Raw genomic sequence first — 11,283 nt, forward strand, 5'->3', positions numbered from 1 at the left:
AGTAACATCCAAGGGCACAAAGTGCTAGAAGGAGGTAAACTGAACCATGGAGCTGCAAGGTTTGCGGTGCTAGTGAAGTGGTTTATATTACTCAAAACAGACTGTGATAAATAATTAAAGGCTCATGGGTCATCTTTCAACACTTTTTCCTTTTTTGGTCACTATATTTACTAATAACATGTCCATCAATGGGGAGTAAAGAGAAGGAAAAAGAGAGAAAACTAAATAAATCACCAACTTTAAGTAATGATTTATTTCGCTAAGCAGTTTTTGTGTGCGTTTACATCAGTAATAATACAAACTAACACATTTTATTTAAATACCACAGGTTCATTGACACTTCCCAAGAAAACAGAAAAAAAAAATGTTAATCAAGATAAACACACATTTTAACTGAAATCATTTTGAAGTGCTCTACTTTCTATTTTGAAAGTATACAGTTTTAGGATATTAAAAATCTATCTTATGGAATATGGCTTGGAAGTTCTAATTTGAAGACAGAAATAACATATCTGGTACACATTTTGCCTACATTATCAGCTATTATAAAAGTAATCAATGAAAAAAAATTGTTTATTTTATAAAGGAAGTCACAGCACTGAACATAAGAATAGGGCTTTTTAATATTTGAATTTTAACAGAATAGAAGGAACAACGGCAAACTTGACTGAGGCTGTGTTCTGTGGGAGAGTGCTACTCTTATATTTAATCCTCCCAACAGCATTACAAAATGGGTCTGAAGATCTTCAGAGAACTTAAATAATGCATTCAAAATTACACATTAGTGAGAGCCAGGATTTGAACCTCAAGTCTGTAAACCAAAGCCTATGATCATCTCTCAAATAATAATGCTAACTGACTAACAAGTACATTACACGTTCCCTCCCAGCCCTTTGATAGCAGAGTACATTTCTTACAGACAAGACGTTCTTCCGCATAACCAAAATACAACAATCAAAATTAGGAAATTAACACTCATGCTCAGATCCTATTTAAGTTTTTACAATGGTATCAATAATGTATTTGTGAGCCAGAAACCCAAAATCACTTGTCACGATGACCACAATGCAATCTTTAATGCACTTTTCCACTTTAGAAGTTTAAGGGAATCAATCATTTTGCACAGTGCACAAAACTTGACTTGAGCACATGGTATGTGTCAGGCACTGTTTGACAGTACAGTGGAGGTAAGACAGTTAAAGTTCCACTTCCAGTGACTTTACATTCTAGTAAGAAAAGACTAACAAGTAAACTAGTAGCATAACTTTCAGGCTTGGCCAAGTGCTATGACTGGGTGGCTTGGAAATGGCCATCTAGGAAGCTGAAATCTGAATGATTAGAAGAAACCAGAATTGTTAAGAGCTGGGATAGGAGCGTTCCAAACAGAGGGAAAAGCAAATACAACCTAGAGTAGGACAGAACTTCTGTTTTGGAGGAAAAGAAAAGATGCCAGTATAGCGAAAGCGTCCTGAGCAAAGGGAGCAGAGGCTGATGTGGGGATGAGACTGGACAGATAGAAACAAACACATGAGGTGTGACTCTGAATCTTATAACTAAGAGCAAAGGAAAGCTATTGAAGGATTTTAAGCAGACAAGTGTCATGGTTTCATTTACATTTTAAAAAGATGATTCTGGCTACTGGGAGGAGAATGGACTGAAGAAGATGGTCAAGTGAAAGCAGAGACAATTAAAAGCTGTTTCAGCAGGCCATATGAGATGATGGTGACTGAGACCAGGCTGGTAGAAATGAAGGTGTAAAACAGGGGACAAATCCAAATGGTATTTTGGAGACCAAGAGAACATGGTGATGGATTAGATATGGCAGATAAGGGGAAAACAGGTTTTAAGGGTAACTCCTAGGTGCCAGTTACTCAGATGGGGGAGACTGGGAGAAGAACAATATGGGAGAAAGAATTCTATTTTGGACATATTAAGTTTATTTAGGAGAGAAATCTAAATCAGAAACATAAATTTGAGAATTAGTCACATGTAAATAGTATTTAAAACAGTAAATTGAATGAGACCACCTACAGAAATACAGAAAGAGAAGAGGGGGAAAGTGTCCAGGGCTAACCTCTGGGATGTGCCAATGCTTAGAGGCAGGTCGAGGAAACCACATTTATAGTAAATGCTGGGATTTGGACTCCGGCCAGTCTGACTTACTCTAGGGTTAGAATCTCCCACTGCATAAGATGGGTGGTTAAGAACCATTCAATGTTTCTGCACCTGGAAATAACATAACAAATGGCAGCTCAATCTGGCAGCTATCACCAAGTGCCGAAAAGCCTGGCAGTACTAGGTCAGAGGAGAAAACTCTCAATGCTATCCACACGATAATTAAGGAGGACTTACTTAACAGGCATTTTTATTTTTTTAAAGTCCAAGTGAAAATATCTTTATTGAGACAAATGGGAAAATTTATATTCTTATAACCTAGATTATCTACGATATTGAACACAGGAGTATCAACCAGAAAATTGGCACTGCTTTATAATAATTACTAAAGTAATATCTGGGCATACTAGGAAAGCAGGTAGTTAACAAACCTACCATCTTAACAATTTGTAAATGGAAAAGGAAATTATTAAATTATGCCTTATCAGTTATAAATTAAGGCTTAGATTTCAAACGTAGTGTAGGCAAAGATCATCTAAATCTGTGCTGTCCAGCATAGTAGCCACTAACTTTATGCAGCTCTTTAAGTATAAATTAAAATTAAATTAAGTCAAAAATTCAGTTCTGCAGGTGCATTAGCCACCTATCAAATGCTCAGCAGTTACATGTGGCTAGTGGTGATCTCATTGGACAGCACAAAATAGAACACTTCTATCATCACGGAAAGTTCAATTGGACAACATTAGATCCTCAATTTTCCTTTTAACTTTTTTCAAGGGGCCAATGGAAAGAGCAACTCAGAAGACCTCAGTTTTCCAGATCAGTCACTAACCGGCTGAGCAACTGTGTAAGCATCACTCAGCAGTGCTTCTAGAAATGAATGTGCATTTGAATCACCCAAGAATCTAGTTAAAATGCAGGTTCTAACTCAGTTAAGTCTTGAGATGGGGTTAAGATTCTGCACTTCTAACAAATTCTCAGGTGCTGCTCATACTGCTGGTCCAGAAATCATACTGTTAGTATCAAGGTCTTAGATCTCTCCGGGCCTCAGTTTCCTGAGCTGTCAAATGATGTACCTAGGGCAAGATAATGTCCTGAATCCTCTGTAAACACTAACATTTTATAGTTTTATGGTGGTACAGAATTAAATGCACACAGATTTCTCACGTTCTGCAACAGTAGTTTCTTCCCTGAAGTAAACATTAGGATTCTAACAAACAATTTCTGTGATACCATTTATTTTCCCACAAAAAGACGTATCAAATTTAAATGCAAATCAATGGGAAAATGTAATTTGCTATATAAACATTCAACTTCTGTACTTTTCAGAAATGGATTTAAAAGGCTGACAGGTACGTGAGACAAAGGGGTACATTATATTTTCCAAATATGCAGTTCATGGAAGAAAAAAAAACAATGGTAGACAAAGCCCACACCACTGTTAACTTTAAATGCATCAACTCCACATTAAAAGCAACTCCCAGGAAAAAGTCACCAGCGATAGTAACATTATTGTTTCTGTAAAGTCTCAGTCAGGGCTCTGAGCAATGAAACCAACTGAAACCCCCTCCCCGCTACCAGGCCTCAGGGTGACATTAACAACCCGCAAAATAGGCTGAAGGAGTGGACAATGCTACAAAGAACTACAAAGTTCAAGAGGGCAAGGTAAACAAAGAACGGGATAGCAGTGGTGAGGCTCAGGGTTTCATAAGGAAAAACCTCATAGAAAAGACAGGCTAAGATGTCCACATTGTTTACAAATTCTGAATTAAGCATGACAGCTAATTACCTATATTCTTAAAAAACAAAAAAACTGGAAATACATGTTCAACCTGTAAATGATAGGATGCTTTGAAACTCCACAATCCTTTTATATTTTTTATTTCCTTTAGTAAAAAATAAATTTTAAAGTTTGAATTAAATGTCATTAAAGTTCCTTTATAGAAGTCATGTAATATTCTTCCAAAATCTCTCTAAAGATTTAATTTACATTAATACACTTTAACGCCCACAAAACTCTTCAAATAAATCATTTTGAGAAGATAAGCATACAAATAAAAACGTGGGAGTGGGAAGGTTTTTATTCTTACTTTTAAAACAAACTGCTATTCTCAATCTTTTTTTCCCTCCGTAATCTTATTTTATGCCAACCTGATAAACAATGGCTTTCTACAATCAGTCAAAATTTTACTACCAAATTTCAACATTAAGTCCTAAATTTGGAACTGTACATTCAGATTATCTCAGAAAAAGATTGATGAAAAATCCTGCTTATAACAATACCTATTTCAAGCTGTCTTTATCAAAACAGCAAATTCCTACAGATCAGGAGAAAGCACGATGTATAATTCCATCAGAATGAAATACTCAGTAGGTTCAGAGCTGTATCTGATTAAATATTTCTGTGCTTTTGCAACTTATTTAAACTAATTTCTAGACATTATAAAGATAACTTTCACATTACCAATGAAAAAAAATTTAATTTCTATCCACACCATAAAAGTACTGTTCTTTGTAAATAATTGATAAGAAACCTCTCCCAATAATAATCAAGGAGCTGTTAGTATCAATTAAAAAAAATTTTTTAGTGTCAAATATTTAATTGCAGCAACCGGCCAGACATTAATTCTACCTTTCCTCCCAACAAATGTTACAAAATTCCACCTGCAGGATATGTGATATCCTTTTAAAATGCAATTTAAGAATCCATTATTTTTTTAGAAAAACTGTGGTTCCTCTATGAGAGAGAATTATAATGTAGACAGCAGCATTTTAGCCTTCCATTTAAAAAAAATACAGTGTATAAAATAAGGACCACGTAGCAGTCGGTGGGCAGGATGAGTCATCACCCAACTCAAAACGTGCAGCGCTCTAAGCTTCCTCCTACCCGACCCCACCCCCTCCAGCAATGTACCCTGAGTCAGCAAACCTGACTATTTTGTCAGTTGTGAATTCTCACGATGCTTAAATGAGCTTATGCAAAATGCTGCAACACTTTTAGTACCAGCACTTGTCATTAGAACATATGCTTTTCTATTGCAAAGTTAACTGATCTTCAAATCAATCTTCTCTGGATTCTTTCTTAATCACAGAAAGGTAGCAAACACTTTTAGTCCCCTTTTGCAAATAACAGCTGCAAAATATGCTCAAATATAAAGGTTTTTATAAACCGTTCTCCACTTGCCAGAGGGTTTTTCTGAATGGTAATACTCAGGTGATTAAAATATGTCCTGCTCAAATCCAGCATATTTCCTAGATGACTACAATTACTGAATTTAGGACACCAACAAGCAATTTTACAAGTTTCACTAGGCAATTCTTACTAAGTGATGTAGAATATACATGTGAAAGGACCATATGCTCCTTGGCACACGGCAAGCCTTTCATAAACATGTTTGAACAATTACTCTTTAAAGAAATGTAAAGTTTCTCCCACCCGACTAGAAATTATATTTCAAACATTAAAATCTGACATTTCTAAGAAACTCTAGATGCAGTTCCCTTTCAGGGCCGAGCCCTGTTTGGACTCTACATTTTTCTAGTCAGATTACTTTCCATCTCAGTTTCCCAATGTTGAAAAGAGAGGATATGTCTAATTAGAACTTGAAAAAATAACAAGGCTAGAAGAAGAATCAAGCAATCAGAAAACCACTGAAGCTGTTTTCACTCCATCTTGTCTCCTGTTCATTTTTCTTGCTCTCAACAAATCATCTTGTATCCTTAAAAAAAAAAAAAAGTTAATACGAAGATTGAATTTTAGCATTTCTTGCATTGAAGGAAAGAACATGAATTTTGCTGCAAATGCAGCAGGCTTCTAATTCCACCTCACCAGCTTCCCTTTCCTGAACCTTTTCCAATGAGCAAGCAAAAGAAAAAATAACAGGAAAGGAATCAGAAAGATCCTGCTTCACAGCGCTCCCACACAACACCAGAGACAATCGAGTCTCACTAAGTCAGGGAATGAAAGGTAGCCGAGGCACCTTTACTTTTCAAAGCGCCTCACCAAGTCAGGGGAAAGTGCCCCCTGTTAGTAAACTGACAAAACAAGTTTTCGTTTGGGGGCTTTCACAGACCCCTGCCAAAGTCCCAGATGCAGTCAAGCAAGGCTGCAGTAGAAGCGGGTAGGAAATTAGGAATTCCGATTCGGACCAGTTTTCTGTACCGGATTCATGGCTACACTCAGCCCGGGCGGAGGACCTCAGGGCTCTGAGCGGAGCCGGGGGAGCCGGAGACCCTGCCCGGACGGAGTCGGCGGAGGCCGTGTCACCCGAGTGGGATGGGGGAGGAGACGTGGGAGCATTTGGAAAGGCAGCGTGCCAGGAAGGCGAGGCTCCGCGCCACCTCAGGCTCCCCGGCCGGGCCCGCCCTCCCGGCCACCGCCCCCCTGTACGCCGGCCCGGCCGGGATCCGAACCCGCGGAGCCGGGCGTAGGCGGTCCCCGGGCAGGCGGCCTGCGAGGGGAGCGCCGGGTGGGAGGGGCGCGCCGGGTTGGGGGGGGGGAGGGCGCGCGGCCCGCTCCGCCAGTCCCATGTGGAGACGCCGGCCCGCCGCCGCCCGCCGGCCCGCCGCGCGCGGGCACGCGCCGGCCAGGGCGCATAGGAATTCTAATTACAGTTAACAAGCTTGATTTATTATAAAACACTGCATAGAACAATTGAAGAATATATATTCTTCTGTGGTCTGCATGGAACAATTTTAAATTGTTCACCTAACGATGCCTTATGGTTACATAAAGCCTTTTATGTGGACGTTCCTATCATCATTATTCATAATAGCTTAAAACTAGATACACTCCAAATGTCATCTACAGGTAAAAGGACAAGCAGAAGTGGTATATTCATACCATGGAATACTATTTAACAGTAAAAAACAGCAAATTATGGATACATGCATTAAAGAGATAAATCTGAGAAATAGTATGCTGCTGAACAAAGCCATTCACATAAGTCTGTATGTTGTATGATCACATTCACATAAAAGTTTTAGAAGAGACAAGACCATGTGGTACGAAAACAGATCAGTGGTTGCCTGAAGCTGGGGGTAGGAGAAAGGATTGGCTACAAATATACAGCGGGGAACGTTTAGGTGAGAAAGGACAGTCCGAAAAGGTGACATATTGTATGATTCTAACAACATGGTATTTCGGAAAAGGAAAAGGTGTGGTGACTGTGAGATCACTGTTACCAGGAACCCAGGCGCATGGAGGAGGGATGGACAGGTGAAGCACACGCAGGGCGTTTTAGGATAGGGGAACTATTCCTCATGAGATTGTTATGGGGATACGTGACATTATGCATTTTTCAAAATCCACAGAACTGTACAACACAGATTGAACTTTAATGTATACTATGGATTTCAGTAAGTAATAATGTACTGATGTTGGTTCATTAATTGTAGCAAATGCAAGATAGGATAATAAGGGAAGTTGAGTGCAGGGTAGGGTGTTCAGTTTATGGGGCTGAGTATATGGAACTCTGTACTAACTGCTCAGTTTTTCTGCAAATCTGAAACTGTACTAAAAAATAAATGCCCTAATTGTCCTCAGGTTTTTAGTTTTCTAATAACAACTACAAAATAAAAGATAATTTCAGATCTGTCAGGCATCTTTATTCTCCCATGTCCAAAGAATAAACATAAATATATATTTCCTTTCCACTACCACCAAGTCTGTCTTACTTTCCTTCATAGCCAATATTCTTAAAATAACTGACTATATTCAGTGTTCCTATTTCCTCCTCTCTATGCCCTCTGATTCCACATGTTCTCAAAGAAGCCAACAATCTCTTTCCAATGGATATTTTTCAATGATAATCTCATTTTAACTTATGTAGCATTTTGAGTTTTCCCCAGTACTTTGAGGGATAACTAAAATAGAATAAAATGCAAATCCCTACCAATAGCATTTTCATTTTGTAGTCACATAATCACAACTGTCCTAGTCAAGGTTTAGAACCTTTCCACCTCACCAGAATGCTGCCTCTTGTCCTTTTCCAACTAACCTCTTTTCCCAGAAGTCTGATTTCTATCACCAACAGTTTTGTCTGTTGTAGAATTTCATATAAATGGAGTCATATTGTATGTATTCTTTCATGTCTAGCTTCTTTCACACAACTACGACTTCTAAAGAGTCACTAATGTGTTGGAAACTATTCGTAGTTTATTCCTTTTCACTGTTTAGTAGTGTTCCATTGCTGCAATTTGTTTACCTGTTTTCCTGTTGATGAATATTTGGGTTGCTTCCAGTCTTTCATGAACAAAACTGCCATAAGCATTCTAGTACAAACCTTTTTGTGACCATACACACTCAATTTGGGGGGGGGTGTATGTTTTGGGGTGGCTGTACTATTTTACACAGGCCCAGCAATATATGAGGTATCCTCACCAACACTTGATTTTGTAAATCTTTTATTTTTAATAAAACATGTTTTATTTTTTTAATATGTAGAGGTATGTAATTATGGTTTCAATTTTTATTTCCCTGATGAAAATGATCTATGCACCTTCTGTACTTTTATTGACTTGACCAATTAGTTTCTGTTGCAAAATGCAGATTCACCTACATTATGTATTTAATTGGGTTTTTAATCTTTTTATTATCACTTAAGAATGAATTACTATTCATTACAAATGAGTTATTTATTTACTCCATATATGAGTACTTTGTGAGAAAATATTGTAAATATTTTCTCCAAGTCTGTGGCTTATTTATTTAATTAATTATGCCTAATGATTAAAACATCTAGTTTTGCTAAAATCAATTTACCATTAACATTTTTATTTTTTGGGTTAGTGCTTTTTGTTTCCTGTCTAAATAATCCTTGCTTTCCCTGGAGTCATAACTTTTTGCCTTTATGTTTTCTTCTAGTGATTTGGCATTCATATTTAGATCTATTATAGGTCTCAAATTAGTTTTCATACATGGTGTGAAGTACCTATAAAAGTTTTGGGTTTTATGGATATTCAGTTGCCCCAACACCAATTTTTATAAGAATTTTTCTTTCCCTATTAAATTATATTGGCACCTTTGTAAAAAAATATTAAGTGACTGTGTGCATGTAGATTTACACCATATTTTGTTCTATTGATCTATTTGTTTATCCTTAGGCCAATATAACACTGTCTTAATTATTCTAACATTGGAATAAGTTTCTAAATCTGGCTCTGTAAACTCTCCAAATTTCTTTATTCTTGGTACTACTTACTGACTTGAACTCTAATACTAACATAGCTAAAGTGATGTTTTTTATGATTGTTTTTTCAATCCTTTTATTTCCAACTTCTCTGCATCCTTATTTTTAATGGTTTAATATCAGACTGCATTATAAAACAAGACCCAGCTATCAGTTGTCTTGTTGGGTCTAATATTTAAGCCCAAGCTGACATTTGCTGCATTGTAAGTGGAATTTTTATTCTATCAATATTTATATGATTATTGATATGGCTGACTCATGTCTTACAACTTATTTTTGTTTGTCCTCTTTTTCCTTTGCTCCACATTTCATGGCTTCTTATGTATTATTTTTGTAGTATTCCATTGTATCTATTCTATCGGCCTTTTCATTGTGTGTTACTTTTTACTAGTGACTTACAGATTACCATATCCATCCTTAATTCACAGTGTACCTTGAATCAGTACTGTACCGCTTCACAAACAGGAGTCAATAACAAATCCCTGACTGGGTTGCTGTGATGATTAAATAAGATATGTAAAAGCTCTTGGTGCACTGTCTGCACAGAAGTCGTCCCTTTTTCTCTGTGCGGAGGACTAGCTTCACTTTAGCTGCAGTCGACGAGTTGTCTTGGGATCAGCCTGCGCTCACAAAATCTGAAAGAGAATATCAAAAAGAAAAGGTTTGAATTTGGAAATTAACAGACCTGGGTTCAAATGCTAGTTCTAGCATTCTTGGACTGGCCCTGAACAAATCACTAATCCTAGGGTATTTACCTGTAAAAGGAGGGTAACACAACTTTCAATTCTAGGCTTTTCTGGAGAGTAAAATTTATATACATAAAATTATGCATGTGTGTCTGTGTATGTGTGTGTACTTATATGCGCACAGAAACGTACACATATATATAAAGTGCTTAATAAGTATGAATTATCATTACCACTGCTGAGTGCACCCTCAGGAACTACTCCATTTGGATATTTCTTTATGTCACCTGTGTGCAGGGCTTATTTTGATGACATTATTGACTGGAATGACAACCCTTGAGAACAACTTCCTAAAAGACACAAATTGGACAGACTGTCCTTTCCTATTTAGTCAATCCTAATCCACATCCCCTCTGAGGGATGCCACCCCCCTGCTTCTCCTCTTACCCCCCCCCCCCCAAGAAGCAGCATGGTGGGGAGCACAGTGCAGAAGTCCTTTGTCTCAGGCTGCCCCTCCTCTACTGCGTGGCCATGGACAGGTCAGCAGAGGGAGCTCGTGGGCTGGGACCACTCTTTTCTCCTGCCTGTTCTGTCCTCCTAAGGAACTCCTCTCCAGTACCGGTTGTCTCCTTTCATTTTTGGAGCCACTTTTTGGAGAACAGGAAAGAGACAAGGCCAGCCCTTGCTGCAGACAGAGAAAGTACTATATTCATGTTGCAGTGGAGAAGGCTCCAAAGTCACATGTCCCACCTTTGTACCCTGCCATGAAGTGCCTCTGAAGGCAGGTAGGCATATGCATTCTTATGTCAAGCACCTGGGGTAAGTAAATAAACACAGTACACACTATAGAAAGTTGGTATGATTTACAGCAGCCTTGGATATCCACTTGCCTGAAAATATCACCTTTACCAGAACTAAATGCTGCCTAAAATTCCATCCTTAGAGAGTCAATCCTTTGGCTTAAATGGAGAGCATGGAAGTTCCCTGATAGGATGCAGAGGAGGAAGAAATAGCATATTACTATTAGTATTCACTCATATTTTAAGCAACTAGTTATTTAAACCTTCTTTGAGGTTCCAAATAAACCTTAAACTCAGACCATTGATTTCAAAATTACAGGTTTGCGGGAGAAAGGCAATGTAACAAGAATATCACAATGGTGAGACCTTTGACATCTGTCAGATGAGACAGACTGCTAAAGGAAAAATGCCAGGCATCTGTCAGCTATATTTACAAAACTGGCCCCAGAGGGAAGGGAAAGTGAAGAGGATATGCTGCAAGAGTTTGTAATC

The 11,283-nt window shown here is 38.1% G+C and overlaps 1 pseudogene; it reads right to left on the minus strand.

Annotated features, from left to right (window-relative positions):
• Positions 1–238: 238 nt before the first annotated feature.
• Positions 239–11,283, minus strand: part of LOC141577535 (inner nuclear membrane protein Man1-like) — a 45,122-nt pseudogene continuing 34,077 nt past the window's right edge.

The sequence above is a fragment of the Camelus bactrianus genome, chromosome 4, assembly GCF_048773025.1.
Source record: "Camelus bactrianus isolate YW-2024 breed Bactrian camel chromosome 4, ASM4877302v1, whole genome shotgun sequence".
NCBI lineage: Eukaryota > Metazoa > Chordata > Mammalia > Artiodactyla > Camelidae > Camelus > Camelus bactrianus.